We start from the raw sequence: 20,698 nt of genomic DNA, 5'->3' as shown, positions 1-20,698 counted from the left end.
AAGTAAAGTTGGATTTTGCCACAGTAAGTGGCTAGAAAATGACATCATATTACCGTATTTTCTGGTGTATAAGACGACTTTTAAGTCAACCGAAAATCGGGGGCAAAAGACCAAAATTGCACAAAAATTACTTGCAGATCTTGATGGCAAAGTAAGTTTTTCTTTGAAGTGGGGGGGTAGTCTTATACAGCGAATATAGGCCTAAACCTATGTTTTAACTGTAAAATTAGGGGGTCGTCTTATACGCCGGAAAATATGGTACTGGCAGTAGCAAGAAATCTCAGCACACATAGATTGACATCGATGTCCATCCCAGGTCCCTTGTAAGAAATCAGACATAGGCTCTGGAGCTTTTATATTAGGTTCATATTAACAACCAATTTTGCTTTCTCTGTTTAGTTCTGTGAACACATTTCTAGTGTTCAAAATATCGTAGGCACATTTTTTTCCCCTTAGGTGTAAAGATATTGGGTATTTCAGTGAGAAGGAGTAGTTAGATATGAAGACTTAAGTTAACTGGCTCACCAAAAACACTGAACTTGGAAAAGATGCCTCTAGAACAGTCCATGGGAACTATGAAGCTATAATCTCAAATAGGCAGCCCAGGCCCATTAGTAAGCAGTGGTCTATGATGAAGACCTGAACACCCAGGTGAAGAGATTGTCAGTCTAGCTTGGAGCACTTGCTTTCCTTTTAATTTTTCCTTGTAAAAATTCCCTTTTTAAAGGAATCTGGCTTTGCAGCAAGATATCCACTTGCAACACCTGCTATAGCAGCCTGAATACCAGCTATTCCCACATAAATTGTGCTGTAATATGATTTAAAAAATGTTCCTTACAAAAATAGGTCTTTCCTGAATAGAGGTATCTATCGATAACAAGAGGTAGTGAGCTTGAAAAATATGAAAATAAGTATAGTTCCCAGCCAGGTGAACCCCATCACAAAAGATATTATGAAATGTGACACTCTGAACTATTTTTGGCATTCCCTTTTGTAATTAGTCCAGTGTAAATTATTGAACATTAGAAGGTGCTCAAAATTTCTTCAGTGACGAACTCAGTGACTCCTCTATAATGCAGGTTTATGTGAGTTGAGCCCATGTGAGTCAGTTCTGGTAAACCCTAAAGAGTTGACAATTGAAGTTAAAGATATTGAAAAATAAAGGCTCAAAGATATAGGAGGTTTATCAAATGTTCTAAGCATGCAATGAACTCACAAAAAGAGCATGCTAGAGTGCATTAAGTTGAATAATAAACCATGAGTCACCTACAGTTTTACTCTTCTTTGCCACTTCAATTCTAGATTTGTCGCTTATAAACTTTAAGATAAAATTTACGAATTTGTTTTGAGAATATACCCCCAAACACGATCATTTGTACATCTGAAGACGGAACATGCTTTGTATGTCCAGAATGGGCATTTCCCTTGTGACCCAGCAGGGAGCAGGGAGCTGAACGTTGGGGACCAATGCTTTCTATGGCAATTTCAGTTCGCAAAAGATGCGCCTCAAAGCGACTCTCCTGCCACTGCTTCTCACACTTCTCTCTGCTCTCAGTGATGGTTATGGTTACCAGTGCTTTCTTTCTAGGCAGCAGCTTCTGTGACACTCATCTCCCAGTAAAGCTCTGTATACATCTGATGCCCTATACCAAATTCATTAGTCAACAGAGCCAAATATCAACAGTACAACGATTGAAATTTCTTTAAACTTAATTTTTTAAACTTAAACATCTTCTAATGCCACTTCTTCAAAATAGATTCACCCCGGCCATGGTATTTTGTGGAAGAGCCATAATCAAGGGGCCAAAGAGCCGCACATGGCCCTCAAACCGCAGTTTGCCGACCACGGCCCTATACATTCTCATTGTGACCCCAGGTGGTGATTCTTCTTCACAGCACATACAAAAAATAAATGCTGATGTGTCTTTGGTTTTCCTTTTAGTGTCCCAGGATGGTTATATAAAATAAATATAAATGGCTCTGGGGTGCATAAAAAATGATGAATACTTAACCTGTGTTTTAATCTTTTCCATGAGTTCTACCCAATGCAACTAAAAATAGAAAATTGTGAAAGAAATAATTCACTAATTTTTTCTCTCTGTTGCTTGGCAATTTGCATGTTGAATAGAGAGAAACAAAAAAATGAAGAGAGGATGTCATTGAGTTTACTGTTGATGCTACAGCATAAACTTGGATTACTTGGTTCAAAGCAGTGCTATCGTCAAGTGCTTCCATATAGACAAAAATAACGCATTATAATTGTATTGTCATATTCTTTGTTTTTTTTGTGAACCATTTTATAATTTATGGAATAAACACAAATGCAAATATATCATATGTTATAAAAATTCTCTATGAAATATTAAAATTTCCTTCATATTATATTGTACATCATCGCTTATCATCTAGTTTTATTCATTTGCAATAGATAGCTCTTGTTTTGTGTACATTGCTTATTTTACAGAAGTAGATAGATAGATAGATAGATAGATAGATAATTGAAAAATAGAACTATTGACACACACATCAGGTTACATTCTGAAGGACACTTGTATGTATCACTTTCTAAAGTAATAATTCCGAGAAAGACACCCAGACAAAGTATGGGAACTTACATTACGCTAACATCAAAAAGCAATAAAATAAAGCTCTTAGCTTTGGAATTGTGAATGTGGTTAACTAAAAATGATTTCCTGTTTCCAAAATATTTTTTTTTCAATAAGAAAATCCTCTCTCTGGAAGTATCAGATGTCCTCATAGTTACTTGATATTACTGCCCAGAAAAGTTTGTGGAGAAAAAGAGAAGAAAGTGGGAAAGGCAAACAGAGCACAGGAAACCCCTCTTGGAATTCCAAAGGCAGTGAAATGTGGAATAAGTTAGCTATGCCAAGACACTTTATATCAAAACCCTGAAGAACTGAAAAAAAAGAAAAGAAACATTCATATGGCCTTGACCAGTATGGCTCAGTTGGTTGGAAAATCGTCCTGTACACCAAAGGGCACGTACCCAGGTTTCTCATCTCATTCAACCCCCAGTTGGACCCTGGATGGGAGGTAAACAATTGATGTTTTTCATGTCAATGTTTCTTTCTCTCTCTCATCAATAAAAACATATCAAGTGAGGATTTTAAAAGAAAACGTTCATATGAAGAGCCATATAGCCTTTATACATGTAGCTTCATATGATACTGTAAATTAAACTGAAAAAATAGAAGATGGAATCATTTAAAACCTCTTAAAAGAGATATCTAGGAAATATTTAATACAAATAATTGAATGAATAACTGGAATGACAGAACTATTGGAATAGTTACTCCAATGTGTTTCTAAAATGCTACAGCCATTGCTGCTTTTGTTAATTTTTTATACAAAAGGTAGTTGTTAGGATTCTCCTAAGACCAGAACCAATAAGATATATAGACATATATAGACAGACATATAGCTAGAAAAACAGATAGTAAATTTATTATGAGGAATTGACTCACATAGAGGCTGAGAAGTTTGGTGATCTGCAAGCTGGAGACTCAGAGGAGCCAATGGTATCAATTCTAGACTGAGGTCCAGGGAAGATGAAATAAGATGTCCCAGCTCAAGGAGTAAGAAAAAAATAAAGAGGATGAATTCCTCCTTCTTCCACCTTTTATTCTATTATAATTCAGGCCATCAGTGGATGGATAATGCCCATTCACAGTGGGGAGATAAATCTATTCCACTGACACATTCTCCCAAACACCTCCAGGAATACCATTTAATCTGGGAACCCTATAGATAGTCAAGTTGACCTATAAAATTAATATTATAGTAGTTAATTGTCATTTAATAGTTCTCATACTTTATGCAAAAAATAATAAACAATAATTTTAGAAAATAAATTTTTTTATTACATTTCAATTTGTGTTGCCTCTTGTCATGCCATTCCTCACTGCTACAAAGGAGTGGGAGAGGAAACATCCAAGGCAAGAATCCAAAGAATTATGACAAATTCAAAGCCCCAAAATAAGCAGAAAAAAATTGTGCTACCTCATTTTTGGCCAACAGTTGATGTTTTAGCACACTAGATAGCAGTCCTGCTAAAAATGAATATGGCCCGGCCAGCATGGCTCAGTGGTTGGGCATTGATCTATGAACCAGGAGGTCAATGGTTCAATTACTGGTCAGAGCACATGCCTGGGTTGTGCCTCAGTCCCCAGTGAGAGAGCAATCAATGTTGCTCTCTATCATTGGTGTTTCTATCTCTTTCTCCCTTTCCCTTCCTCTATGAAATCAATTAAAAAATATTTTTTAAATAAAATATATTAGAACTCTTATTCTTTTCAAACTAACAATCAAAAGAAGAATGGCTAGTGATTTAAAAAAGAAAAAGTATAGTAAGTATAGGTAAATTTTAAATAGAAACATGAATACTTTTTAGGTATTTTGTGTCCCATCAAAGATTAAAACATGAGTTGAGGCATTGTTTAAGAAAGAAGAATTAACTAAAATTAACATATATGTCATTGTAAAGTATGTGACATTGTAGTTATTCAATATAGCATTATAGACTGATTCTCAACTCTGTCTAAAGACTATAAAACACTATATTGTATATCTGGAAGCTTCAAAGAGAATGAATCTTAATAGTTCTCATCACAGAAAAAAAATGTATCACTATGTGAGGTGATGAATATTAAATAACCTTATTGTGGTAATTACTTCACAAAGCATACATATATTAAATCATTATGTTGTACATCTAAAACTTGTACAATGTTATGTAAGTTATATCTCAATAAAACTGGAAAAAATTAAATCTTGTTGGAATGGGAAAAAAAGACTATTGAATGCTTTGCTATCAATTTACATTTTGGAAAAATGTGAAAAGGAATAGTGAGGGTGCCCTTTTGAGCTATACATTAAAACATGTGATTTTAAAAATTAAAAAATTCCATAACTAGTACTAGAATAGAAAAAACTTAATGTAATATACTGTATGTCTAGAAACAAACAAGTCTATATAAAAATCTAATACATAATAGAGGTGAAATTTCAAATGATTAAGAAAGGAAAGTTTATTTAATAAATGAGCAAGCCAACCACTTGAGGAAAAATAAACTCTACTTTATGCCACATAGCAAAATAACTTACAAATATACTAAAATTTAAGTGTAAATTTGAAATACTAGGAAAATATAATGGAAATGTGATTTTCAGGTGAGAAATAGTACTTTAAATTAAAAGTAATATATTTATGAAAATTGGCCATACTTTTTAAAACAAACACAAATTTAGTGAGCAGAGTAGAATTATTTTAGAATTTTGCAAATCTCTTTAATGTCTGGCTTAATAGAAAACATCTGGCTTCTCATATGTGCTTCAACATTCATCTGTGGTGATATCATATGTCTTGTAGCTTCTGGAAAACTCCACTGTAAACTTGTGAAAGAAATTAAAGTTAAAAGGGCAGATGTATCTTAATATTATTATGAAAATAGTTTTGACTTTTTAGGCCTCTAGAAAAAGTCTCTGTGACATTCAGGGAACTCCAAAACTACTTGAAAAACCACTGTGATAGGGTAACCTTTATCTTTAACTGTATCTCTAAGAGACAATTTTATTTGTATTGCTTAGTCCTAGTTTCCTTTCCTGAGAAGTAGTATCTCCAATTAAATTCTTTATGATTGTCCCTTCTAAATATATTTGGGGGGGAAAAAAAAGAAAATATAGGTGGGAGGATTCCAATTTATAAATGGTACTAGAGGCTTGGTGCATGAAAATCATGCACTGGAAGGGTCAAATTCGTGCACGGGAGGTGAGAGGTCCCTCAGCCTGGCCTGCTCCCTCTCATAGTCTATGAGCCCTTAGGGGATATCCTACTGACAGCATAGACCAGCTCCCTGTAGGAAGCGGGTCTAAGCCACAGTCTGGCCTCCCTCTGTGGAAGGCAACCCACCAATCAGGGGAAGAAGGCACCTCCTCCATCACCCTGCTGCTGCTGCCACTGCCAGCTGCTGCAGCTGCCTGCCGTTGGCCCTTGCAGCCATCAAGACTGTCCTATCTAATTAGCATATTATACTTTTATTATTATAAACTAGAGGTTCAGTGCATGAAATTTGTGCATTAGGGGGTGTCCCTTAGCCTGGCCTGCACCCTCTCCAATCCAGGACCCCTCAGGGGATGTCTGACTGCCAGTTTAAGCACAATCCCAAAATAAGGCCTAAACTGGCAGTCGGACATTCCTCTCACAGTCTGGGACTGCTGGCTCCTAACCACTCACCTGCCTGCCTGCCTGATCACCCCTACCTCTCTGCCTGTGGCCTGATCATCCCTAATTGCTCTCCCCTGCTGGCCTGATTGCCCCTAACCACTCCGTCTTGGCCTGACCACCATAGCTTTGTCCAGAAGGATGTCAGCCTAATTAGCATATTACCCTTTTATTAGTATAGATATTCACAAAAGCTTACACCAGTAATGGAGACACAAGTAAGACTAAGCAGATCAGACATGTGAAAAATTTACTAACCTTGCACTGCCTTATTTGTGTTTTTTATCAAGATAGGGAAGACAAGTCAGTGTATAATCTCACTATCAATAATCCTAGTGTGTCATTAATCCTGGTCTGATTTAGGGAATATAGGAACTAGTTTGTTCCTCATATTCTCAGTGCTACACTAAAGTCACAAGGAAGAGCACGTGTGATTCCAAAGACAGAAAATAAGCTAACTTGGACCACAAGAATCAGACTTTAGTGAGTTATACCATAAAATCTCTCTTCCATCCTTTCTCCTCCTTCTTCTCCTCCTCCTCCTCCTTCCTGAATAAAAACAGACACAGCAGCAATATGAAGCTTTTAGTCTAAACAACTCTGACCAATGGGTCAAATCTGACCTGCTCACTGCCCATAATTTCATAGCCTACAGGTAGGAATTTTTTAAATGGTTGCAATTGATAAAAAAGACTAATAATGCTTCATCATACATTAAAAGTTTATGAAATGCAAGTTTCAATATTTATAGCTAAAGTAGTATTGGAACACGGCCATACTCATTTGTGTGTGTGTTATATATCAGCTTCCGTGCTATCCTGGCAGCATCAAGTAGCTGCAACAAAGACCATATGTAGCACTCTCATCACTGCCACTCCTGCTCAGAATACTGCAAGGCATAGTGATGCAATTATAACTCAACAGCATTTCAAGTGCCATGCATCTTGCTGCCCCAGAGCATGATTTTTATAAATTCCCAATGTGTACCTATCATGTTAACACAAGGAAAGAAGAGAAAATTAGATTTGGAGAATTGTACTTTTAAGACACAGTGACGTGTGGTTTGGGTTATTTTATTATTGAACTAGAGGCCCGATGCATGAAATTCATGCACAGGGCTCAGTCCTCACAGCTGTGGTGGCTTGTCTTCGCCCTCACAGTCCGGCTTCTCTGGAAGGACATCTGGAAGGTTATTTGGCTGTCCGGTCTAATTAGCATCTTATGCTATTATTACTATAGATTAGGTGGTAAAGGATGGTGTTTACCATGTGGTGAGACTACAGCTATGCTAAAAAAAAAAAACAATATACAACAACATTACCAGATTTTGCATTTCATACAATATTTTCAACTTAAAGTAATGACCAGAAAAATTAGAAAATTTAATGTGGACTATTATAATAGATGGAAAATACAAAAAAATTTAACATTTACAAATTGTCCCTCATTAATTTTTTTGAAACATTTTAAACGTATATTCAGAAGATGGATTACAATGAACTCTTTATGCTAGAACCTCTCTATGAGTGTTAGTAATGATTAACATTTTGCCATATTTTATTTTATTTTTTCTTTGCTGGAGTATATAAAGCCAATCCTAGACATCATTACATTTTACCCCTAAATATTTTAGTGTACAGCTCCACACACACACAAAATATCCACTGCACCTAACAAAATGGACAACAATCCCTCCATCTAATATTCAGTCTAATGTGGAATATTTTATCACACCAGGATGTCTTCACAAAAATAAAATAAAATAAATGAAAATCAGGCTCCAACCAAAGTGAGTCTCCAAACTGCTCATTTGTTAGCCAAGCAAGGAAAGCCATTTCCAAATGGTGAATTAATTAAATTAATCTTGCTTGCTGTAGTTGAGGGAAAGTAGTGGGATAAAATAAACCTGTGTAAGTGTTTAACCCCTCAAAAGGCTTATAGCCTTTATAACTAAGTACCTATATCCTTGGTTGTTTTTCCCTCTTGGCCCACAGAGCTTACAATATTTATTAGCTGGACCTTTACAACAAAGTTCACTAACCTCTGATCTAAATGAGGTCCATTTGAATTCTTCCTTCACCAGGGGAACACAGTGGAAACTATTCCAGGAAAAAGGTGCTGGGGGCCACACACTCCTGGAGTTGGGATGGCCACTGTCTTGAGGAAGCAGGGAGAGAGACAGGCTTCCAGAGTCCTGTCTAAGCTATTTTTTCTCCAAAAGAGAGCAGAGGCTAGAATGAGGGGTGATTCTTTATTGTCAGAATTAGTTGGGGATTTTTGAGACTCTTTTGCCCAAAAACCCTGGACCAACCTTAAGTTGTTTTGTTGTTTGAATTTATCTTTATTGTTGAAAATACTACAGTTGTTCCCTTTTTTCCGTCCCGCCCCCACGCCCCCACTGACACCCTCCACCCCAGACCTGCCCTTCCCAGACCTTCACCGTAGGATTGTCTGTGTCCGAGTTTTTAAATTGAATGAATATAGAAATGCAACATTATTTTAATTCCCAGAGTTGCTGAAACTAGGTGTTCATTATGTACAGTATTCATAAAAAAGGTTCTGAAGGGTGCCCAGCAACACGCTAATATTGGTTCTCTCTGGGTCACTGGGTTATAGATAATTTTACATTTTTTTATTTTTTCTATTTTTTTCTTCTAATTTTTCAACAGTAGTTATTTGTTAATTTACTATTGCATTTGTCTCATCCCCCCCATCCCCCAGTGTTTCAAATAATATTTTGTTTATTTAAAAATTTTTAATTTAAAAATTACTCAATTTTAAAAAGCATTTTTTAATTTATGAATGTATCAAAATTATCCTGGGAAAGAAGAAATGTTTACTATTTATTTTTCAGATTACTCATTTTAAAAAAAAGATTAGAGTTGAGAAGAAAGGATGACCATTAAGCTAGCTATCTTGTTTTTATCGCAAATATATATTTTTTTCATTTTACTTCTTAAAAGAAAAACAGGTTTTTTAAAAAAAATTAAAGGAATATGCACTGAAAAACTAGAAAATAATATTTTAAGTAACCGAATATATCAGTATCATTAACAAACACAGAAGGCAGTAATGTTGCTTAAAAAAAAAAAAAGTGAGATTGTTATCTCTTCAAAAATAATGTATACTGAAGACAGTCTAGAAAGGCAATTAACAGGAATTATAGCAACAATTTTATAGAATGCAAAATTACTTTTGTGTGCATCCATAAAAAACTATATATTAAAAATTTTTAATTTATGGTTATTATTCCAGCTTGCTCACAGCCCTGAGAGTTGCGAATTCCTCTTAGATTATAATTTTGTGATGTGCCAAATGCTTTTCACATGCTAAGGTCATTACACGTGTGTAACTATGAGCCTGAGAAGCATCGGGTTCTAAAAGAAATCAGTTGTTCTAGACACCTGGGAGGAAGGCGAAGGAAACATGCTGTCACCCCCCAACCTCCCCAACTGTGCCTCCCCCCCGCCATACTGAGACACTACCATTTTTCCTTCCAATGACTTTCTGTTTATGTCCATATTTATACGTTTCTAGGAAAACTTTATATTTTCTCTAAACAGATGTTTGTGTTTGTTTATTCTGTTGACATAGAGAACTCAGAAAATTTGGATAATCTCAGTGTGAAGAGATAACATTGACCAATATTGGGTATCACTCAAGCACACTGTGGTGCCTAATAAATTGCATATATTAAACCACAAACCACAAGTTTACTCCTTTAGGTCGACTCTTCATGTCTTCTTATTAGCTTCCAATATTTTCAGAAATAAATAAAGAAGATACAGAGAACATTAGAACAGGGCTTTTAAAATCATTTTTAATTTCCCAACATCTTGGGAAAAAGCCGTAGCCTTTGAACAGAGCAGCACAAAAAGATTACATCTTATCTGACCGAAGGAGGCCAGGAAAATAACCTTTTCCCACTTTATACTTGTTTCCAAGTTCATAATCAAAACACTGATATTTACCATTCCTACGCTCTTTAAAGTTATGGAGGATAAAGACTTTTCTATTAATCTCTTTAGAATAGATTTTTATGGGACGGAAGCACAGAATCACCAGTGGTTTCTTTTTTCTTTTTTTTTTAAGCTTTACTTTATCAATCTCATCAAACACACATTTGAAAGCGTATCAACAGAGCATCTTCTGGTGGGTCGGTTCACAACAACACAGAACAAGGCAATTGTGTTTGCAGGAAGTTTTCAGTAAAAACTATACACAATACACTTAACTCCTGGCACTTGGTTCACTGTTCTTGGTGATGTCTTATTGTTTGTGAGTTGTTTTTCATAACTGAATGGAATTCTAAGTGTAGATGTGATCAGTAACGAGAAGTTCTTTTCTCAAATCCTTAAACCTGATGTGTGTTCAAGTCTTTTAAAATTATTTTTCAGGCTGAATAGCAAAGAACCTTTATGTTCCACTTTTCTATATACTGGCACCGTGTTTCAGTCAACCAGGGTTTTTGTTTTGTTTTGTTGTTTTTTGTGTGTGTGTGTGGTTTTTTTTGTGTGTTTTTTTTTTTGTGTGTGTGTTGTTGTTTTTTATCAGCCTACCTCTGGAGGTAAATTAGAATTAAGTCCACTCAAATCACTGTTAGCTGACAAAGGTGGCCTTGGAACTAACGAGTTTAAACATGGAGTTTGCTCTTGTAGGAAAAAAGCGAAACAAAATCAAGTCAAAGCTAGTCTTTTTCATTGGTCTGGGCAATCAATCACATGCCTTCCAGAGAAAGCTGCCTGTTTTACATACAAAGTATTATGTCAAGTAATAATTAATGTCGTTTTCTAATACTTTTTTAAATCAAATTTATTTAAACAATACAACAAAATTTAATCAACAATATAGTTGCCGTTGTTTTCTACTACTTATGCCCAACGCTCAGGAAGCATTTTAATCCCTCTGTTGTAAAATTCTTGTGATTTTGATGCAAAAAATTCGGTCAATGCATTTTTGAGGCATTCTTCATTATTAAATTTTTTTCCAAGAAGAAAGTTTTGCAAAGAACGAAACAAATGGTAATCGGAAGGGGCAATATCAGGAGAATATGCAGGTTGAGGGAGAACTTCCCATTCCAACTGGCGCAGTTTTTCAGCAGTGATTCTTGCAGTATGCGGTCGTGCGTTATGGTGGTGAAGAATTACGCCCTTCTGATTAATCAGCGCGGGTTCTTTTTCTCTTAAAGCTTGGGCTAACCTTTCCAATTGGGCACTATACACTGCACTTGTAATGGTTTGGTTAGATGGTAAAAGTTCATAATGAAGAATTCCTTTAAAATTCCACCAAACACACAACATCACATTTTTCGCATGCAAGTCAGGCTTTGGCGTGGGCTGCGGAGCCTCATTTTTGTCCAACCATTGAGGCCGCCTTTTCAAATTAACATACAGCACCCATTCTTCATCTCCGGTAACAATTTGCTCTAAAAACGGCAAAGGGTTTTGACGAGAGAGGAGCGAACTGCAAATTGTGACTCTTTGATTACGGTTGTTGTCGGTCAACTCATGAGGAACCCATTTTCCAAACTGTTGGACTTTGCCAAGTGCACACAATTGATTGGAAATTGTTTTTTGTGAACAATTTAAAGTTGTCGCAAGCTCTTGTTGGGTAATTTGAGGATTTTGCACCAAAAGAGCTTGAAGAGCTTCTTGATCAAAATTGGACACACGGCCTCGACCACTCTTGTCATCTAACAAAAAATTTCCCTCGCGAAATTTTTCAAACCAACGCTGGCATTTTCTGGCGCTAACTGCATCTTGACCAAGAGCACTACAGATGTTTTTTGCAGCCTCACTTGCTTTTCTTCCTAATTGGAACTCGTAAAGCATGCAGTACCGAATATGCTCTTCATCCGCCATCTTCTTAGCCCTAGTTTTGCAACAAAAACCAAACCAAACACAAACTTTTTCAAGCAAAACTTGTTAATTGCACTTCACACATTCTGTAGATACCACGTGTTTGAAGGTTATGTCAATACAAGTCAATGCCAAGCAAGATTTTAAACGAATGTTTAAAAATGACATTAATTATTACTAGATCCGATATTTGCTTTGATATGCTTTATTTTAGAAGTACAAGATGTGCATTAGAAACAGCCTGCCTTTCTTCATTTTCTTGGTTTCATAACTTCTTTAAAGTAGCTCACTTTTTTTAAGTAATTTCTTTATCACATTTAATGTCATTATTCTACAGAGTAATCCTTTCCTGTCTGTTATAAAGTGCTATAATGAGCATAGACTAGTCAGGAAAAATGGCTTTCCTGAGGATGAGAAATATATACCTAATCTCATTTGCTTATTAAATATATTGCTATACTTCAGAAAATACATAAAGACATTTAGCTTATACAATTATTTATTTTAATGGTAGCTTTTGGAATATGGAGTCTAGTCATTTACACTAAATTATAAAAAGAAGTTTATATTCCTTAAGTAGTCTTAACTTATATTTTTAAATCACCACTTTTAAAGAACTTTATGGTCAAATTTGCCAAAGGGAGAGCATCCTCCCAAGTATAGAAAAGACAAGGTGGTAAAAGAAATGACTGAGGCCCACCTAGGGTGGCTCTGTGGTTGAGCGTTGACCTATGAACCAGAAGGTCACGGTTTACTTCCCAGTAGGGCACATGCCTGAGTTGTAGGCTCAGTTCCCAGTGTGGGGTATGTAGGAGGCAACTGATCAGTGATTCTTTCTCATCATTGAGATTTCAATCTGTCTCTCCCCTCCCCCCTCCTCTCTGGAATCAATTTTAAAAGGAAAAAAAAAAAGTGCTGAGGACAGCAGATTGCAGTGCCTGGACAGAGGAACCCTTTTTCTAAGACACATTTGTTCGATGGAGTCAGGAGGAGGGGGATACAGAGTTTGTAATCTGGATCCCAAAGTAACAGAAATTTGCTTGACAGCGTTTTTAACAAGACCAGAATTGGTAAAGACGTCTCCTTATCTCTTTCTCTATTCAATCATTTACTCAATCTTAGTGGTTCTACCTTAAAAATTTCTCTTAGACACACTGAATAAATACATGTTTATTTATTAAAACTTGGATGAATGGATGAACAAATGAATGAATCAGTGAACGAGGCACAGCGGTGAAAGGTCTTTTGGCTTATTGTCACAGGTGAGAACTGCTTCCTGAATTCTAGGAGACCCATCCAAACACAACACTGGCCCGGCAGTGGGTGGGCCCATCAATCAGCATGCGGTTCTGGAAAAGGGAAATGGTTTGAACCTAGGCCTTTATTCTACAGTACAGCAAGGTACTTAGGAAAACTAGAACAGAAGAAAATGTGGAAACTCACACGCTAGTATGTGACTGTTTTACCTTTGGCACACTCATCGTGTCTTGCTGGGGATGTGACTTTATTTTAAGAGCTAAACACTGCTGGGATGAGCTTGAAAGACTTACTTCCTAAACCACCATGATTACCCCTGTAGGCCTAGGTGTGGCCACTGAAGGACAGAGTGGCAGGACGCTGAAGACTGAAAAGGTGGGAATAATTGGCAGAAACCAACCAAATTAGTCTAACTTTAGCCACTGGCTTCACTTTTAGTATCCTAGGTTATACTTTTTAATTATTATACCATTCTTATCATTATAGTTTATAATTTGTTAAGTCTTTTGTTTTCTTTCGACACACAAATAATTTGTTGACTATTTGACCACAAAATCTACCAAGTGGCTATCTTTTTTTCTTTTTTTTTTTTTTTAAGCTTTTAGAATATCCTCTTCTCAGCTGAAAGTAAGCAGAAATAGAGAATCTTCTGAAAACTTCACAAAACTTTCATATGAGTTGGAAAGTCAAGGGGTTTGGATAACTCAGGTATGCACCCAAACATGTGGATGCTTGTCAACTGTAAGTCCTTTTCCAGTTGTTCTCTTCAGTTTTGTTTTTCTTTCTTTCTTTCTTTCTTTCTTTTTTTTTTTTTTTTGGTATCAGTTACTGAAAACAACCTTCAGGCAGGGCCTGGATATCTTTCATATTTCTATCAGTTGGAAAATTCAAAATAAAAACATTTTTACAGACAAAGCATGCTGAAATCCTTTCTCTAATTGCATCTATTTTGTACAGAATATATCCCTACGAAACAGGAAAATATATCCCTACGAAGCAAGGGAGTGTGGGTACCTGTAGAACATGCATGACGATGTGGTCTCTGGTTTTTGTCACAAGGCTGTGCTTTCTATGATAATGTTTTCCTTGATTTGGGGTTTCTCGTCTTCTTCTGCCTGCCTTGGCTTTATCTTTAAAATAAAAACAAAAATAAATGAAGGCAGAGAACCACTTTTACAAGCAAGTGTCTTTTGAGAAGTCATTGTTGTCTCATAAAGTTTTATCTTTTTTGATTTGTTGCGATTTGAGATGCAATAAAAACTCAAGACAAAGTTTAACATCATGTCCCTTAATCAAAATACAGTACTTTCCCATCTACTCTCATCTACGGAATGCACACATTTTAAACTATCTGTACACTCAGACTTAACAGTTTTTAGTGCTGTCGGAGCCTGCTGGGATTCTCCTCACAAGTTTTGCAGAGGGATGGAGTGCACATAGGAAACTTGGCAACACATCTAACATTACCAAATAGTGACAGGAAAGCTAATTTTTCAACAAATACCATTTCGACAACTGCCAGATTTGAAGGCAATCCCGCTGAAACCTGAGGGGCAATATTTCACGTCAGATAGAAGACTGTACATAAAGTTCTGATTTAAAAAAAAAAAACCTAACATTTAGTTTCATATAGATTTTAGAGGCTAAGTTTTAAAAATACTTTGAATATTTAATATCAAGTTATGGAAAATAGCATGCAGAGTTTTCATTTTTCCAAGTAAACATGCACTCTACAAACACTAACTAAACTAACAAGCACATGTTCTCTTTCCTTGAAATGTATTAGGTTTTTAAATCAAAGACTTACTTTTTTTTAAAAAGTGGTACTTTGCTCCTCACAGTGTGTGTGTGGGGGGGGGGGGTAGGGGGAAGTGAGTTACAATCACTCTTATGTAGGCAATATTAAGACAATGATACCAGAAATATTTTAACATGTCAAGCGAATGTTTAGCAGTGTTCTGAAATGTCTATGACGCTTCTAATTACAAACATTTTTATAAATAGACACATTTTTAAATTGAAAAAGTCTTGCTTTATACTAAGGAGTAGTTGAACGGCCTATGAAATTGGTTAGGTGTTTTGAAACGAAGTTTCTTGACTAAACAAACAAAACGATATGCCACTTGAGGCCATTCCTTCCACCTGAGTCACTGACTCAGGGGCAGAGCATGGCATTTAGATGCCAGTGGAGACACAACCTTTTGACTGTGATCCTTTTCATGGTGTAGTCTCATATTTTGTTTATCCCCAATTTAATAAAATTTAAATCATGTTTACTTGTCACAATCTGGGAACTTCTTATGTGCAAATATTTAATCTAATTTTCCATTGAATCTTCCCAAAGATCTTCATATAGCAAGGGTTGACCCAATGTTCACTAAGTTGAATTCATCTAAGGGGGCCTGTCTTATCTCCCAATAAATGTACATGGGACATCTGCCCTGTTTTCTTTGTGGTATTTCTCTGCATTCGACCACCACTTACTGATTTTTGCACTACTCAACAGGATCAGGATGATACTACAACTGCCTACTTGATTCTGAGCCTGAAGTAAATAATCAGTGATATTTAGAAAGCTCTAGGAAGGGGTAGGAGGTGGAAGGAATGTGCTATCAGGGATTTTTTGTTTTTGTTTTTGTTTTTTGTCTATTTGGAGGATTTGGTGCAGTGGAAGACAGACCAGATTTAGAAGTCAAATGGGCTTGTTTTCAAACTCCTGCCATTTCCTAGGAGGAGTGACAACTTTCCAGTGAGCTTTAGTTTATCATCTATTGAGTGGGAAGAACAAGGTTTACCCTTTGGGATGCTGAGAAGATAAAATAAGATGTTATCATGTGAAACATTCAGGATAATGTCAGACACACAAATGGTACCAATTAAACGTGAAGCAGAAAGATTATGGTGATACATAATAAGACATTTCTTTGTAGGTCACATGCCTCGCTAGAATTGACTCGTCCTGTCAAAGAGATTTAAAGTGTCCCCCTTCACTTTGGTGATATGTGAAGAAGGCTGACCCCATCCAGAGAATTCAACTACTAAAGAGAAGACAATTGAATGTTCCACCATTACACAGCTAGTCATTGTGAGGTCAGAGGATATATTTTTGGTAAGCTCTCAGAAGCAAGCAGCATCCCTTAGAATCAAACAATCAAGATCAAGTCCTTAGAAATCTCTCTGGTAAAACAAAGAGTCGTACATTGTCTTGTAAGATAAAATCCAACAATAAAAGCATCATGGTGAACTAAAGTGGTACAGAATAAAAAATAAATAAATAAATAGACAGACAAAAATGTAGGCATTGAATACAAAACTAAAGGAAATATGTAAGTATAATTAAGTGTGAAAAGCATCTATCTTTCAGGAGGTGGAACTTTATTTTTACCTCTTCCTGCCCACTTTAAATGATTCCTTCCAAACAATAGAATATGGAAAGGTGCGAGCTGGAGAAAGCTGATAAAAACTACCTTGGCCAAGTAATGAAAGTTAACATCATGTTGATAGCACACACCCCTGAAATAATGTAATGAAGAAGGGCACTTCACCTCTGTGATATTCCTCCTAAAACTCATAGAGAAAACATCAGACATACACAACTTGAGGGACATTCTACAAAATAACTAACCAGTGTTTCTTAAAACTGTCATGATTATGAAAAACAAGGAAACACTGAGCAACTGTCACAGAATAAAGGAGATTAAGGCTGCACAACAACTAAACTTAATGTCTTATGTTGAAGGAGATCCTAGAAGAGAAAAAGGACATTAGTTAAAAAACACAGAACAGGGGGAAAAATATATGAAATCTGAATAAACTCTGGGATTAAGTTAGTAGTAATGTACCCCTTTTGGCATCTTACTGTGACAAATGTATTATGGTATTGTAAGATGTTAATAACAGGGGAAACTAGATGAGGGGTATTATTTTTATAACTTTTCTATAAATCTAAAGTATTTTAAAAACATTTTAATGAGGAAAAATCATTTATCAATAGTTTTTTATATGTTGAAAAATATGCAATCCACAATGAAGTTGTAACAGTCATGACAAACATGGGTATTTCACATCAAATTATGTATAAGTCAAAATTTTTTTATTAATATGGTTTTATTGATTTGAGAGAGAGAGAGAAAGGAAGAGGGGGAGAGAGAGAAAGAGAAACATCGATTGGTTGCCCACTCACCCCAACCGTACACACCAGACTGAGGATTGGACCTATAACCTGGGTATGTGCCCTGACTGAGAATGAAACCAGTGACCCTTTGGTGCATGGGATGACACTCAGTCAACTGAGCCACATCTGCCAGAGCTATAAGTCAAAACTTTTAAACGCAACTTTAGTGAAGAAATTTAAGACTTTCTTCAGTCCTTGATCTCAAAAAGGCACAATTAAACACGAAGAAAATTATAATAAAATATCTAATACAGTTTAATTAAGGGTACCATATCTATTGGTATATTAAAATGTGCACAATAGTTACTGATATATGAGGACATAAAGAAAACTATACATTCCCAAAAGTTGAAAGTAAGCTGGAAGTGCAGCTGGGGAAGTTCAAATTGGTGAACTTCCTCACAGCCTGGCAGCCCTGTGCAGCCGACTTCTTACCGGAGGACGGGGCACTCCAAAGGGCATCTTCCAGGAGCAAAGGGGAGGTTTTATCTCCTTCCTGCCTCCTTTCTTTGGTTACATACAATTTTTTTATAAATAAAAACAAAATTGTTAACATATCAGAAGTTGTCAAAGGAATAGAGAGGTAGGTAAATAGATGATAGAGAGATGATGATAGATAGATAGGTAGATAGATAGATAGATAGATAGATAGATAGATAGATAGACAGATAGATGAGATATCTCCAGACAATAAAATACAAATGTCCCACAACAAACAATGTCCTGCAAATGTAATAAAACTCCTTTAAAAAAAAAAAATCCCAAATTGAAGAAAACTCTTTAGAAGTATTGAACTCATAGTCAGAAAAGGAAGGTTAGATTGGCATTCACGAATACTACTGATGGGAATGTATTTTGACAGGAGAAGGCAATGTTTAGGCAATATATAGCATATGTATATAGAAGGTTTATTTATGTAGTAAATCCATTCCTAGAAAATAAGTTTAGAGAAGTGATTTAAATATTCATGTGTGAGGATATTCCCTAAAACACCATTTATGTACAAGACTAATAGTTGAAGCATCTTCTAATAAAGGAAAATCAGAAACGGTCAACATTTCCAACAATAGAGGAATTGTAAATAAACTATGAGGCATGCATAGGATTAAGAATTAAAGTGCTAATAATAATTATGCTTTAATAAACTAGAAACTTGTTCACAATATGATGCTAATTGAATAAATCAAGGCACAAAACCATGTCAAATATGATTCCAATTTGGTTAAAAATATATACATATTAAAATTCAGAAGGAAATGTATCAAAATGTTAACACCATTTATCTTTGTGGTGAAATTGTGCATGAGTTATATTTTCTCCTTTATTCTAACCAGTTTTATTTTTCATTTTCCCACAAGAAGCATGAATTTCTTCAAAAGCCAGAAAACAATAAAAATAATAAAAATGAGCTTCAAAGAGTGATACTTAAAGGCTTTTCTTTGAGCAATTGCACAACAAAGTCTAAATGCTGGGTCATAAAGGCCCCGAGGCACAGTGGACATTAAAGGACAAAGGGCAGGATAAGAATGCAATATGGGGGATGCAGAAAAGATTCCAGGGTATCAAAACAGAGACAATTCTCTTATGTGGGTGGTTTGCAAAAAAATTGGCGCAGTCACTTATCCAGAGCTTACCCAAGAGCATTAAAAAATACACACACACATACAACAAAACACACAACACAACCAAACAAGCTACTGGGGCTGCAGACAAGAGACAGGCCCTGGAGCTCTGCCATCTGCCACTCTTGATCCTCATTGTCTGCCTTCCCAGCCCCAGGGTCCCTGCAGCAGGTTTGCAGAAGCATGCCGCCTAAGAAGCACAGTTTAAAAATTGAGAGAATCCTCTTAAGTTAAGATTTATCATCGCTCTTATGGTTTTTCTAGGTGTTTGTTTTTTGTTTGTTTTTTTTATGTGACTACCAGAAAATGTAAAATTGTTTATGTGTCTCACATTTATGATTGGCATTACATTTTCAATGGACAGTACTATCATAGAACAAACAGAATTGGAACTAAAATTGTTAGTCCCTCTAGTTTCTGGTCTTATTTGGGATTTTTTTTTTTTTTTTTTTTTTTTTTTTTTTTTTTTTTTTTTTGAGGAGAGGAGAGGAGAGGGCTCCTTGTTCTATAAATGAAGAGTGAGAAAACAGCCCTGTCCTCTTGAGTCTTTGATGTATCAATTGGGAACTGAGTTTCTCTGTGGAAGCAGGAAATGCCAGTTATATTCTATAATAAAATAGGAAAATGTGGACTAACTCAAAAAAAATGCACCCAGAATAAGTTTTCTGTTGGCTTGGGCAATGGTTAGGAACTGGCTTGAGTCCTTTGGTCAGTTTGATTCAGTCTGTTAGACAACATGAAAATGTGAACATTATGTGTACAGATAAAAAAACAAAAAACACCTCATTTTATTCAGGAATATGTCCTCTTATATTAGGTTTAAACCTTCAGACAGAATACTTTCCTCTGAAATTGAGCATTAGTCTCCTAAAGCCCATGAATTCTAACATTAAGTTCTATATCTCTGCAAAAGCATCTTCATCTATCATTTAAATATATTTTGACAGTCTGCCTAACATAATAGTGGATTCTAAAGATGGAGTTGACATTATACAGTCCCAACTTTCAAGGGCCTTAGTATTTTCATTAATTTGTTCAACAGATATGCACTGAGCACTTACTATATGTCAGGCCCTCTTCTAGGCTTTAGAGATGCAATGGGAATAAAAAATAGAATAAGATCCCTGACCTTCTAGAAATTACAGTCCCCTGTGGGAGGTGAATATTTATCAAGTAATCACAAATTTGAAAAGCAGGAGGCATGGAGAATTCAAAGCTCAAGTGAGAGGATGAGTTTTAGATAGAAAGAGGTACATCTTCTCCAAATATAGCAGGAATGATGCCCTGAATCCAAATAGCTACAAAACAAGCCAACATGTTTGATAGAAAGTACATTACCTAGACATGATAATCACTCATTATCTGGACATAACCAATTACTCAAAACAATATTTAATTTCAGAGAAAAACCAGGGTTTAGGAATAAACTCATCTGTTAAGGTTGAGTTTCAGGTTAGTGGCAGGCAGGCCCAGCCAGTAACAACAGGAGATACTTGGCAGTATAGACAGGCTTGTCACCATCTAGGAGATTTATTATGTAGGAAGA

Source organism: Pipistrellus kuhlii, unplaced genomic scaffold, assembly GCF_014108245.1.
Source record: "Pipistrellus kuhlii isolate mPipKuh1 unplaced genomic scaffold, mPipKuh1.p scaffold_m20_p_5, whole genome shotgun sequence".
NCBI lineage: Eukaryota > Metazoa > Chordata > Mammalia > Chiroptera > Vespertilionidae > Pipistrellus > Pipistrellus kuhlii.
Note: the sequence above shows the minus strand (reverse complement) of the source record.